At 34.1% G+C, this 15,434-nt stretch overlaps 1 protein-coding gene across 4 annotated transcripts in view; it reads right to left on the bottom strand.

Annotated features, from left to right (window-relative positions):
* The window catches only part of ADGRL3 (adhesion G protein-coupled receptor L3), a 703,409-nt gene extending 688,320 nt beyond the window's left edge, over positions 1 to 15,089 (bottom strand). For all 4 annotated transcript variants that reach the window (XM_032632860.1, XM_032632862.1, XM_032632861.1 and 1 more), the window contains exon 1: positions 15,026 to 15,089. The gene's annotated coding sequence lies outside the window, so the exon portion shown is untranslated. The remainder of the gene's footprint in view (positions 1 to 15,025) is intronic.
* Positions 15,090 to 15,434: the final 345 nt, after the last annotated feature.

Here is a 15,434-nt window from a genome sequence, read left to right as displayed (position 1 = left end):
ATCTGAATACTAATTGAAGTAAGCAATTTTCATTTCAGATGTCATGACATTTGAATAAAAAATAATTTTAGTATCATTGAATTCTATGGACAATTTCTATTTCCGTATACTTTCTACTTACAAGTAAGGGATTGTCCTGTCCTATAAATGGTCCATTCAGTACTTTTATTTCTAATTAGAATATGTGAATAAATTCAAGTAACCCTAGTATACATTATTCTTTCCTTTGCAATAAGAAAGAAAAAAGGACTGGTGTGGAGGGGGGAGCGGTCAGGGAGACAGTTGTAGAAGGAGAAAAAGCACATGCAAAAGAGAAGAAGGCAAAAAGAAAGAGAGGTTTCCTTTATTTAAATGTTTTCTACATCAGATATGATTTGCTAATTTAAATGAATATTCGATTTTCACAGATCCTTTGAATATGTTGGTTCATATTTCAAGGGTATACCAAGGAAGTCCAACATGTGTTTTAAAAAAAAAGGTGTTCTGTACCAGTGGTTCCATATATGGTGTAAGAGGACAAAAGTACAGAGGAAGCCAAAAAGGTGGAGTGGCCAGCCAACCTAGGGAAGCCAGGAAAGGCAGAAGAGAAGATGCTACTTTACCAGGTACTAACTGAATCAGACTAAGGTTGACGGATAGGATTATCATGAATTAAACTTGCTAACCAAGTCCAGATGATGACTTTAAATATGAAATCCTTTGCCATGTTTTAAATGTTAAGAGACAAGAAAAGATAATTTATCTCAATGAAAAAACTACGTTGTTCAAGTTGAGCTGTGGTGCCATTTACTGTCAATACATTTACAGAGACTAATAATTCTCACCCTCTGATATCTAATGAAGGGTCTGCTTAAATGGATATTTTCAATCGATCAAAATCCAAATTCAAAGCTAAAATCTCATATTTTATATGGAATTTTAATTTCCAAAGCCTGATTTCTTACTTAATAAATTATTTTATCTCATTCAACTATTTCTTAATTTTAACTCAGACATTTCACAAAGGACACTGACAAATTTTCAGGATTGTAGTTTGAGTGAAACATTGTTCAATGAATTTTTTCTCAAGGCAAAATAAAATATAGCAAAACTAACATTACCTTGTTATTTCACCATTCAGAATCTAACCTGCTGGGTGTGATAAAGTCTTCTAAAATACTATGAAGAATGGTTCATTCCAGAGCTTCCAACAGTTCCAGATTTACTTATCTGTTCAAAATATGGTTTGCTACGGTTCTCCAGCGACTGATTTATTACTCATCCATTCTACTTCTACAACTATACACTCAAAGGATCTTTGGAGTACAATACAGAGAAGAAGTAGAATCTTTAAGTTTTAAAATCCCTTCTTTGAAGAAATGATCCTTAAGGGATAAGAGATTCAACATAGCCCTCTGGAGCCTGAAAAGACCAGTTACTATTTTTACGAAAGATTAGCAACTCCTGCAGTTATTCAAATTTTCCCAAGATAGGTACTCATATGTGGCACTTACAAAACATAAGGAACAGAACAGGACTAATCTCAACCAGCATCTTAGAAACAGTGGTGTTCCAGCTCTACAGTGCAAAGGAGGGAAAAAAACTTTGGTGAGGAAATAGACAACATAGCTAACTAGGAAGTGAGAGGTAGGAAGATGCTGTGAAATTCACAATTTTCTGGAGGATTCAGGTGGTCTCTGAAGGAGTTTTAAAAAGCAAAACCTCCAGAGACCATGTGCTTTCATATTTTCATATCCCCACATTTGCACCCATTTCTCTTTTGGATATCTTTTTTTTTACTGTTTGGTTTTTAATGCTGACCAGACCACAGAAATGGAGGGTAATTCTGCTTCAATCACATTGGTCCTATTCCTTAATTTCTTTTGTAAAATTATTTAAAATTTGAAATTGAGAAAGTTCTGTGAGAAGAACAAGAGGACAAAATTGTTACGGGGGAAAAACGCAGAAGTTAGATTAACATGCAAAAAAGAAAAAGTTTGTTGCTTTAAAATCCTAACTTTACACAATTTTGTAATAACTGGTGAATGACGATGCAATGATTTGATGATAATTTTTATATAAGTGAACTCCTAGAAACTGCACTATTGCTGTTGTTGTTATACATTATTTTACACTTTTAACATATCTTTATTATATTGGAAACTATGAAATATAAAACCTTATTCTACTAAATCAAATTTCCATTCATCTCAGTGGGTAGTCTCTTCTTCACTAGGTCAACGGATTATTAAAAATTTCATGAAAATATGTTTCCTAGTACCTGGGACATAACAGACACTCAGTGATGTGAATTTGAATGTGAGAAGCATCAAAAACACCAGTCAGGGACTTCCCTGGTGGTCCAGAGGTTAAGACTTCACCTTCCAATGGAGGGTGTGCAGGTTCAATCCCTGGTCAGGGAGCTAAGATCCTACATGTTTTGCAGCCAAAAAAAACAAAACATAAAACAGAAGCAATATTGTAAATTCAACAAAGACTTTTAAAACGGGCCACATCAAAAAAAATCTTAAAAAAAAAAACACCACCAGTCAAAGCACCGCATGAATACGTGTTATTGGTGTCAATTTATAAACTAATTTAGTAGCTGGAAAATACATAAATTTATAGTTAATTTATAGTAACTACATTATACATTAATATAACAACAATAAAATTTTCCTCCTAGATAAGTTAAAGTTGGATGTTACAAAAAAGTCAGTGACGGGGGAAAGCCAAAAGTGTCTTGGTTACTCTTCATATTTACCTATATTATACAATATGTTGTCAGAGATCAAAGCCCTTCAAATGATAAAATACTCAAGAATTCAGTTCAGAGTCAAGATGGCAATGATTTTCCAATATAAGTCAAAATAAGAAACCTCTCCTTCCAGATTAGTATAATAGATGTTTTAATGTAACTTGATATATGTACATTCTTTAAAAAGTTTCAAAGTACCCAATTTTTGTTGCTCTATGGCATTACCAAAGATAGTAAAAAATGTGGGCTTTTTACTTTAAAGACTTTACCATCATTAACGGCAGAAATGGGCCAGCACTTTGAGTTTGCATTCTAAATGTATGAACGATGAATATGCATAATCGGAAAAAATCTAATGCTATCTAATTCATTTAAACTTTTTTAGAAGTTTACTTTCTGCTATAACTAAAGTTAAAAGAATTTTGTTACTGGATATCACACACATACAAGAAATGTGGCAAGCATTTGAGTGAAAGGCACAATGTAAGTAGTCCTTCACAAATAAATCCTTTCCCTCTTTAGCTAACATAGGCTATAAGTAAATGCAATTTGGAAATAATCTCAGTTCAGATGTGATCTTCAATTTATGGCGATTATAGTTTAGTGGAGACTCCATTAGCTCATTATTCCTTGTTTGTCTATTAGCATTAGCCCAAGGTGCTCTCTTAGAAGAAAGGATAAAAAAGCAATTAGTGTTACTCTTTCTAAACCAACAGTTGAGCTATTCCCCACCATATCAATGTTTTCTAAATTATATTAAATTTATTCCTTGGCATTCTATTGAAGTTCATACCAATTAAAATATTTTCAGCTATCACTTTCTTATCTATTACAAATGGGTTGCAATTGGCTATTTCTTTTTTTTTTTTTTTTTTTTTTTTTTTACAGTACCCGGGCCTCTCACTGTTGCGGCCTCTCCCGTTGTGGAGCACAGGCTCCGGACGCGCAGGCTCAGCGGCCATGGCTCACGGGCCCAGCCGCTCCACGGCATGTGGGATCTTCCCGGACCGGGGCACGAACCTGTGTCCCCTGCATCGGCAGGCAGACTCTCAACCACTGCGCCACCAGGGAAGCCCTTGGCTATTTCTTAAATGAAAGCTCTAATTCATTGTGATATTTTGCTGAGTGGGTTTAACCTATTATAGCCCTCATTTTTTTTTTTTTTTTTTTTTTTTGTACACGGGCCTCTCACTGTTGTGGCCTCTCCCGTTGCGGAGCACAGGCTCCAGACGCGCAGGCTCAGCGACCATGGCTCACGGGCCTAGCCACTCTGCGGCATGTGGGATCTTCCCAGACCCAGGCACGAACCCGTGTCCCCTGCATCGGCAGGCTGACTCTCAACCACTGCGCCACCAGGGAAGCACCAATAGCCCTCATATTTTTATTATATTTATTGCATAGGATTAACCTAATAGTATATTTTAACTGCAGCTAGAAACAGTCCAGTTGAGATAGAAAGCAGCTGAAATAACATAATACAATAAAGCAAAACTGTTAGAAGTGATTTGTATAGGATTTTGCCCAGGGATAACTTTTCAGAAGCTATATATTCAGCAAAGGTTTTATAATACACTTCCTCTGCTCTTTCCCTATTAGCAATTCTTTTTGAAGGTAGTATCAGAGGGAATTATTGCTACTATATTTACTGATACAGGTATAATGATAAGAAGCATTCATTGTCTTTGGATATTTATTTATGCCCAGAATAAATATCCAAACTTTCATTTTCAACTACTTATCACTAGATTATCCATAAAATGACAATCCAAAATATTACTAATTCAGTGTATTTAATCAGGGATGAAATTAAATTGAAATGAAAAAGAACTCTATTAAAAACTGCATTTGTGGAATAATTAATAACATCAGGGATTTCTTCACTCATGGTTGAGAACACTGAGACACAATATAAGAAAAAGTGTCTACAAAATTCAGTTTCTTCATTCAAATTGACAATGGAGAGTTTACATGATTATACATGCATTACCACCAAGTTTTATAAAACTCTAGCCATTCACAGTTTTTGGCAACAAAGCAGCAAACAACTGCCTGCTTCCATTACACTTGTAAGAGGCAATTTGAGAAGCTACTCCCCAGGAATTAAATTTTGTGGATAAACATTTTAGCTTATTGCATTATTGTTCTGAGAATATTGAAGGCAGCACTAAGCCAAACCAAGAAATCCAATTTCTTTATTTCTTTTTTTTTCTTAAACAATTAAATTTTCCTCCACTAACACATCTTAGGACTCAAGAAAAAATGCATATAATGTGTATGAGATGAACTAGAAAGATATAAAAGAAACTTTTGTTTAAGTGTAAAATTTATAATGTTTTAAAGAAGAAAAAATGTAGTCCTCCTGAGCTAAATAAGTTCTAAAGGTATATATTTCAAAGGTTCATATAAAAATTCAGTGGAGAAAGTTCAGTATTTGGAATTTCATCAATGCTGAGAGCACTGGTGTTTGCAAAAAGTTCACAGAAGATGGTAGCTATCAGTTCTAACCCTCTATTTCATGTTTCTTATCTGATGGTTCTATCCCACCTTTAATGAAACTCTCACACTTCCAAGAGATGTTGTTCTTTAAAAAAAACCAGTATCACAATAATAGCTATATTATTAGGTCTCTACTAAATATATAATAATATTAAAAGGGTCTCTTAATGTACTTAAATTTCCTCAAGTATCTTTACGTAATACTCTATCACCCAGGAAAATTACACTCCCCAGAACAAAATATTCACTATTTTCTAATGAATACTCTATCTGTTCTCTTAGAATGTCCATTCTCTGTTCTCCAGTAGTAAAATCCTTCCCATATGCTACCAATTCTGCAAAGCTTTACTAAGGCTTTTTATTCAGAATTACTTACTTCCTTTTTCTCATGTTTCTATTATAGTATTTAGGACATTATAATGTATCTAGTTGTACATGTTTCTGTAGCCCCAGCTAGACTTGTGATTTTCTCTATATCAGGACAGCACCATTATTCCAGAACACAGCAGAGGTCATATGCACACTAGACACTAATATAATATGTACTAAACTTTTTAAAAGCAAATTAAAATTAATGTTTTAATCTTCATTGCTCTTCAAGATTTACGATGACATTCTTTAGCATTTGAAACATGTTACTTAATGTAGTAGTTATCCTGCATTAAGCAAATGTAACCAAAGATGATGTTTTTAATCAGTCTCCTTTTCTTGTGATTATATAATCTTGAAATTGTTTAGAAAAAAATGCATATTTATTCTGAAAAAAGTTGAGAATTTATTATGAAGCCTGTGTTTCGTAATTAACGGGAGGCACTAATTCAATAAGTTTTTATTGACATTAGAAATTCCGGAAAAATCTTAAAATACAATTTTCAATAAAGATCTCTAACACTAAAAAATGGGGATATCAATTTATATTTACTCATGTAAATACTTAATATAAAACAAAATCCAGAATTTTTCAAATTACTTAACTTTTTAAAAATAATAGGGAAATTAATGATTCTATAATAGCCAAGCTTTCTAGAATACCTAGTGGATTTCTTCCAAGCACCAAAACTGTTTTTCAAAGTTACATGTATTTTTTAAAAGTTTTTTAAAATGTACCGTATATATCCGTGCTTTCTGACAAAGTATATTAAACACACACAAACGAACTTTTCTTTCTCAATGACCCAATATCACCACAGAATTGCAGTATCCTATTTTTTTAAGAGCAAGAAGGTCCTTTATGGATAATCTAGTACTACCCTCACTAATTGGACAAATGAGAATACTATAATCCAGAGAGATTATATAATGTGCCCTAGGTCTCACAGCAAGTTAATGGCAAGACCAGGCCTAGAGGGAAGGTAACCTGATCCAGAGGTGTTCCTAATAGAAACCACATTTGTAAAATATGTATAATTCAAAGGCTCTTCGATACATATGGAAACTTTGCTCTGACATATAACAGATCCAGACTGCTACGTTTACTAAATTTTTTATGATGACTTTCAGTGGTTATTTGGTCCCCATCCTTAATATACAGATTCATGTTTAGTTTTTAGTATTTCTACTTTTTATAATTTTTATTTTCATCTCCTGGGTCTTGGATGCTAGACGACCAAATTTCTTAGAACATATTGCAAACTATTTTCTCAATGAGGGTCTTTTCTATGTAAAAAGTGCTTTAGTTAGAATAAAACAGTTCATGTCGCATCCAGTGCAGAAACAGTTAAGCTGCGGTTCCTGTGGTTAGTTGTTTGGGGATCACTTACTAACGGAAACAAGACACATTCCTAAAGAAAAGTGAAAAATATCATGGAAGGAAAAATCAGGAAAGCAGCATTTTCCACTTGGATGATATAATTTTTTCTACTTAAATTCAGAGACCAATAAAAGTAGGTCCTGTCATAGTCAAGCTAGTGTTAAAAAATTAACAGCTTAACTTAGCACTTGAAGATTAATGTTTTTGCACAACAATTTATATGATAACAATATCACATAAAATACAAATAAAATAGAAACAAAATACAGATAGAAATACGAACAAGAAAAAATTAATATATACACTTATCACGATCCAGCAACCCAACTTTTAGGTATTTACCCTAGAGAAATGAAAGTTTATGTGCACACAGACACATACACACCCCGCATATGAATGTTTACAGAAACTTTATTTTCAACCAAAAATTAGAAACAACCCAAATGTCTTCAACAAGTGGATGGATAGTTGAACCGTGAGTCATCTATACAACAGAATTCTGCCCAGCAATAATGAATGAATGAATTATTGATATACTCCAAAACAAGTAAAAAATGCATTATGATGAGTGAAAGAAGTTAGTTTCAAAAGGTTACTTACTGTATGATTCATTTATATGATATTCTGAAAAATTTGAAAATATAAGAATGAAGAACAGAATTGTGGTTGCTAGGGGTTAGAGACACAGGCAGAAAATGACCACAAAGGGGCAGCATGGGGGAATTTTTAGGTGATAGAACTATTTTGTATCCTACTTGTGATGATAAAAACACAGTTCTATACAAGTCTTAAATCTCGTAGAATTGCATGCAGAAGACAAAACAAAACAAATACTATAAGCATAGATACACAAATCTATAAAGACAGACAAATAACACTCATTATTTGCATGGGTATACACATTTAATAAAATTCCTCCAGTATTTACAAATTCCTAAGTAATTTTAAACACATACAGGCAATAAAAATTTTTAAATGTATATGTTCAATTTAAAAATTATTAAAAAATCCGTCTCCTGCAAAAAACAAATAAAATCAATAGTCAATAATGAAATATTTTTAGTTTTTTAGCTGTGGCACAAAACCCCAATCTATAAATATTTATGGCCTAGAGCAGATCTCTCTATATCCAACATAGCATCCCTGATTTAGGTAGAAAAGACAAGTCTTTTTGAACCATCATATTATTTTCAATGCCATAAATTAGAGGCAGCACTGGATAGTTTAAGGTAAAGAAGGTCTGGTCAAGTATAAGGTTCAGGACACAAGATTCTGTCCAGGGCACTGCCGGCTCAGGGTTTACCCATCAAAATAAGAAATAATGGAAAGTCAACATACAATTGTCCTAGAGGTTTGACTAAACTAGTATACTTCCCACATAATGTCCAAACTTAAGATTAACTATTATGTCAGGAAAAAACTGTATATCCATTTATAGTTTATTCTCAACTAGGCTTTTTGTTTTATTTTTAATGTACTGAGTTAAAAACAAAAACAAAAAAAAAACATGTTCAGGTATTTCCAAGATGAAAAAAACTAAAGGAGGTCTGGTTGCATTCCAGTATTACAGTGGACACTACCTTGTTTGCCAAAGCAGGAAAAGTCACAGGTGTCCAAAAAAGAGGAGATGAAGAATAAACTTTGCTTGCTCAGCTAGTCTCTCTTATCACACAATTTATGTATAATTATTTTGAATGCTCAAAGTTTTTGAATTTTGTTTTCATTATATTTTACTTTCATTTTAAAGATTCAGCACTATTCTGAAATATGAATGTTTCAGGTTTAGGGTGATGAGTATGGTAAGTTATAAAGTGACATGCTACTATATATAGAAATTGAAATTTGTAACAATTATCAAAGAAAATATATTTTTAATTGAAAATGATTTTCTACCTTACAAAGATTTTAATACATTTCCTAAACGGCAGGCTTTTATCAGACATTTAAAATATAACATTTGGGGCTTCCCTGGTGGCGCAGTGGTTGAGAGTCCGCCTGCCGATGCAGGGGACACAGGTTCATGCCCCAGTCAGGGAAGATCCCACATGCCGCAGAGTGGCTGGGCCCATGAGCCATGGCCGCTGAGCCTGCACATGCGGAGCCTGTGCTCCGCAAACGGGAGAGGCCACAACAGTGAGAGGCCCACGTACCGCAAAAAAAAAAAAAAAAAAAAAAATAGGTTGTATTTTTGTTTTGGTGAAATAAGTATTATTGTTGTTTTGTATAGACTCCATTTGCTATTCTTGCTTCACTGCCCATTCTATGGTTTAGATGGTGGCTGACTTTTGCCTTGCAAAACTGACTGGCAGCTATCATTCCAATGCCAGACTTATATTTATGCAAATTTCCAAAGGTCACCATTTATGCATGTAAATCCTGAAGGGCACTAACTATACAGCTGACAGATTCTGACAGCCACTTTATCTCCAAGAATGGGATAAGCAGGGATGACTGTCTGAATAATTAATGTGCTTTTGCTCTGCCCATGGCCAGTTTCTACATCCTGCACCTTCTGACTGTGGTTTTGAAATTAATTAGAAAATGTAATTTCATAGCAAGTCAAAATATTTTTTAATTCCTATAAACAATTGGGTAAAGAAGTGAGACATTAATGACCTTCAGTTTAAGGTGTTGTATTTTTAGAGATCATTTCTACCTAAAGATAAAAATTAACATCTAGCTCTGGACTTTATTTCTGTAAAACACAAGAATTATTATTTCTGTGAAACCATTAATTATTTCTGTAAAAAAAACACACACAAAGAACCCTGCTCCCTAAACCTCAGTAAAAGGCGTCACTGTCCATGGGGTTGCCACTTTCAAGCCTGAGACTTGTCCCACTGAGACTTCAACTCTCACTAATCAAATACAGTCACTAAGACTTATTAGTTTTACTTTTTAAACACACAGTCTCGAATGTGTTACTACCACTCGATCCCCGGTGGTGTTGCCTTAAACCAGATCTTTATAATTCCTTACATGAGATATTGCAAATATTTCCCAGATAATCCTCCTTTCCTCTAGTCACACGGCCCCCCACACTGCCTGCTTCCAGAATTAACTTTCTAATATCCAAATCCATGAGCAAGGCCAGTGGTACAATATAAAAGACACAGAAAAGTAGAAAGTAAAAGGATGCCGTAAAGAGGAAATATTTAAAATCCATTAACTAATGGGATGAGACAATAAACAGAATTGTGTGTAATGTGGTATTATATGATCTGGAGAAAAATAAAGCAAGAGAGGAGGGCAGGGAGTGCCCCCAGACAGTTTCAATTTTAAGTAGGTTGTTCAAGGAAGGCTGCCATGAGAAGAGGATATTTGAAGCCTAGGAAATGGGTGTAACTTGGGAGCGTGTGATTGGTAGAAGGAGCTAAGGCTCCTTCGTAGAGCGGTCTCTTGTGTTCAGCAAACGGAAATGGCGTCTGGAGGGCAGGGGAGGTTGAGAGTAGAAAGAGGCTCTCGGGGCTGTACAGTGAAAACAGTGGAGCAAGAAAAACAGGAGAATGTTGTAATTCTCCGGCCAAGAGGGGATTGCAATTTGGACCAAGGTAGTAGCCGAAGAGGTGCTCAGTAGCTAATGAATGTGCAATGTAGGTGAAAGAAAATTCAAGATGCACTTCAAGCATTTGTGCCTAAGGAATTGGAAGAATGGAGCCATTAACCAAAACTTGTGTGGGCATGATGTTCCTGAATTGGTTTTACTATTTTGAAAACTTGATTTGATGCTTTGTGGTTGAATCCATACTAAGAGGTCATTTACTGTGGAGAATATATCTTCTCCAGTATATCTTTCCTTAAAGGTTCAAAAAATTATGGTTTATTTTAAAAACATTAAGTGTTTATAAGTGCTTAAATATACCTAGCTCTATCCTAAATGATATGTGGTAGACGGTTTTGTTAATCCCATATTTCTAATAAAGAAATGGAAACAGCGAGAGGATAAGTAACATCCTGAAGGTCATATATAGAATCTGTTTTCAAAACCTGACCTCTTGGGTTTCCCTGGTGGCGCAATGGTTGAGAGTCCGCCTGCCGATGCAGCGGAAACGGGTTCATGCCCGGGTCCAGGAAGATCCCACATGCTGCGGAGCGGCTGGGCCCGTGAGCCATGGCCGCTGAGCTTGAGCGTCTGGAGCCTATGCTCCACAACGGGAGAGGCCACAGCAGTGAGAGGCCCGCTTACCACAAAAAAATTTTTTTTTAAAAATTAAAACAAAAAAAAACCCTGACCTCTTTAGTCTGCGTCCTCTCAGGTGTTTGTTTTTGTTGTATTTTCTTTCTGAAGAAGAATCTAGAGTTTCCCGGGGCTGACAGTGGTGGAGGGAATGACTACAAAGGGGCACAAGAGAACTGGGGGTGAAGGATGTATTCTATATCTTGATTTTGGTGGTACGTTCTCACACAACTTTATGCATCAAAATGGACTTGTACATTACATAATTATATATCAATAAACCTGATTTTAAAAAATAATCTAACAAATAGCATAAATTAATGCATGTTGGAAAAACATATATTTTGTCCAAAGGCAAAACAAATCCCTCATACTACATAATTTGTTCTAATACTTTTTTTTTCTGGTTAAAATAATGTTTTTCATGTCATCTTCCAACAGTATTTGGTGATAAAGTAATACAATTTTATTTGTTGCCATATAATTTATCTTGTGTGATTTCAACCATTTTTACCACAGCAGGAAGAACTAGGGTTTTTTCCAATGATTTCATTCCTTCCCCCCAGGAAATCTCAAATAAGGCTTCTAAACATTTATCATAAATTTAGTGAAAATTTGTAAATGATTAGATTGAGCATGACTTCAAACATTGCTGAAAAACCCAGAGAGGTGTGCACTTGTGTTCCAGATGTTATTAAAAATCTTGCTATTAATGATGCTGTGTACTAGTACATATAGTACTATATGTACTATATATACTATATTAATGATGCTGTGTAGTTATACCGCAAGACAAATATGTCCTTAGGCCAAGTTTAATCACATATGGTATGAGATTATTTTGTTTTTGCTATCCTTAATAAATCTGAGTAGCTTATCAATTGTTTATCATATAATAACTCTGAAAATATCCCTTAATAGGAATAGAGAAAACACCAGCTCTACCATTTTTTATTGTTGACTTATGCATGTATTGTTTAAATATGAGAACCAGTCTAGTTTAAATTTGGCAATAATTACATTTAATGCACTTATCCAAACTTATGTAACATCAGTACACTAAAATACTCTTAAAAACAAACACTGCTAGGGCCTCCCTGGTGGCGCAGTGGTTAAGAGTCCGCCTGCCAATGCAGGGGACGTGGGTTCGTGTCCCGGTCCGGGAGGATCCCACATGACGCGGAGCGACTGGGCCCGTGAGCCATGGCCGCTGAGCCTGCGCGTCCGGAGCCTGTGCTCCGCAACGGGAGAGGCCACAACAGTGAGAGGCTGGCGTACCGCAAAAACAAAAACAAGAAAAAAAAGAAAACAAAAAACACAGCTATCAAAATCCAATTAGATATCACTTGACATCCATCAGAATGGTTATAATTCAAAATGACAATAACTTTTGGCTAAAATATGATGAAATTAGAACACTCATACATTTTGGTGGGAATGTAAAATGGTATAGCCACTTTGGAAAGCAATTTGGAAGTTCCTCAAATGATAAAACATGCAGTTACCATATGACCCAGCAATTCCACCCCAGGTATATACCTATGAGAAATGAATACATATGTCTACACAAAAACTTGGATATAAATGTTCATAGTAGCATTACTCATAATAGCCAAGAAGTATAAAAAAAACCCAATGTCTGTCAACTGATGAATGGATCAGCAAAATGTGATATTATTACTATTATCCATGCATAAAAATTAAGTCCTGATTCACACAAGGGTGAAACTTGAAAACATTACGTTAAGTGAAAAGGGCAGATACAAAAATATTGTATGATTCCATTTATATGGTAAATTCATAGCAGCCAAAGGTATATTAGTGGCTGCCAGGGGATGGGGTGAGGGAGGAATAAGGAGTAATTGCTCGTGAGTACAAAGTTTCTTTTAGGAATGAAAAAAATTTCTAGATTAGATAGTGGTGACAATTACACAACTTTGTGAATATACTAAAAACCACTGAATTGTATACTTTAAAAGGGTGAACTTACAGTACATGTATTATATTTCAATTAAAAAACAAGGAAGCAAACATTGTCAATCATTTAACACTGTAAAAATTCCTACAATTTTCCAGAAATGTCGTATGTGGGGCCAGTAGCAGTCATTATATTAAATATTATAAGGCCTTTCTTTCTTGTATTTCTTAATGAAAACAAGCATCAGGAGAGGTTCTGAAAATTTCTTCTCACAACCTTACAGATACCCTTGAGCACTCCATAGAGACAGCTAAATGGAAAATTAAGCATTCGTCTGGCAAACATGATATATTACATGGGCTGCTCCAAATCTACTTTTCCAGACTCATATCTTAACATTGTTCTACCACGTGTGTAACCCTTCAGCAACAAAGTAAATATCAATCCTTCAGTGGCCATCCCTTGCTCTATATGCTCTTTCACAAGCTGTTCTGTTAGTCTGGAATGCATGACCTCACCTTCTCTGTCTCAACAACCTCCTCAGTGAATTTCACAGCCTCCATGAAGGTTTCAAGAGCCTTCAGCAAAGTGAGCTGCTCCCACGTTTGTTTCCTTAGCAGTTTGCCACTGACCCTTTTAAAATGTATACAGTAATTTCTATAGAGCTTCATATCTTTCCCACCAGCATTTAATTTCTCCAAAGCAAGACGTCTAAGTTTTGCTTGGCTTAATTTTTTTAAAAAAGTGATTCAATCAGCCTAAATTTATTTCTTTCACTAAGTACCAAAAAACCCATTTTATTCAAGTCAGTAAAAGAATGTCTGTAAACTTTATCTGCCAACATATAGATAGCTAGCAAATAAAGTAGATTCAATCATATCTATTCTGGAAAAGAGGGATAATATTATTTGTTTGCATTTGTGAATGTGTGCAGAAGAAAGCAGTGACAAAGAAATTAAAACAAAAATATCTAAAAGAAGAGACATCAAGGGGAAATTTTAGGATCTACAAAGGTGAGTGTAATGTTTTTATACTCTTAAGTTAGTACTCTTAGAGTAAAAAGGAAAATACAGAATCTTTGAAAATAGGTTTATAATGATTTATAGTACATACAAATTATATTAACAATTCAAAATTAAATGAACATGATTTTAATATAAAGAAAATAAAAAAGTTATTTCTACTTTTAAGCTGCATATTTATAAGAATTTACATTCTAGAAATTACAAAATTGCTTTAAGGAAGTTAACTTTAGTAACTTTAAGAAGAAAGGAAATTCCAATTTATTGTTGATTGATTAATATAAAGGCCTGTTTAGCCTTCAAATGATTGCTGAAGAAGATGCAAATATGTGTTCTGGCCTAAGGTTATACTCCTTGAAGTCTCTTAGGTTGTACTCTATATATATATTTGTGATAAATAAAAACACTTTTGAAAAGGACGTGCTTTATGTTAAACAGCTTGGTCTGTAAAATGCATACATTTTATTTCCTAATATTGACATTCACTATCACAGATATGTAATTGAGAGCAAATGGAATGAGTTAAGCAAAAATGGCTTTAATGAACTGTGTCATATACATGTACTAATTTCTTAAAAATTTGAATAGTTATTCCATATTAGTTAAGAGAGTAAGACAGCGATGTGTCTTTTAAAAGAGGTAGAAAGCTACTGAAATTATTTATTTTTAGTAGCTCATTTATTTTTCATACAGCTGGAGTACACTTCCCCACAACAGCAAATACTTTGAAGTATATTATTTACATTTTTGTTCACAAGAAATGTCTATTTTCCAAGAATATGTAAAATTTCATTTCAGTAGCCCATTAAACAATGTTAAATTTTCAATATGATACTTATAAAAGCAGATACTAACTTGAATATAAACATATTAAATACACTTTGAAATTACTAACAATGATTCCCAACAATAATTTAATAATTACCTTAATTTGCTCTTCAGTTGCTAAAAATCCATGTTTTTTTCTTCCGATTTACTGAACATTTAAACATTTCTGTAAAAAAAAATTAATTAGATGATGAGAAAAAATATACATTTTATTTTATGGTTATAGTTGTAGGACTACTTGAATAGACTTGTGTATTTCTTATTGTTTGTCAAGTGTATTTTTTCCCACAATGCGTGGGGTGTAGCAGCAGAACCATGTGTAAAAACGAATTTCAATTTACATGTGACCTATATTTGTACACCATCACATTACTATAATGTTCACTGAGAAAAGTGAATGAATTTGATAGGCATGGAATTTAAATATTTTCCTAATTCAATGAACACACAAGGTTTTAAAATAAATTCTGAGATTTCCAAGAAATGTTCTGGTTTCTTGCAACAGG

The sequence above is a fragment of the Phocoena sinus genome, chromosome 5, assembly GCF_008692025.1.
Source record: "Phocoena sinus isolate mPhoSin1 chromosome 5, mPhoSin1.pri, whole genome shotgun sequence".
Lineage (NCBI taxonomy): Eukaryota > Metazoa > Chordata > Mammalia > Artiodactyla > Phocoenidae > Phocoena > Phocoena sinus.
This window is presented reverse-complemented; position numbering and strand designations above follow the sequence as displayed.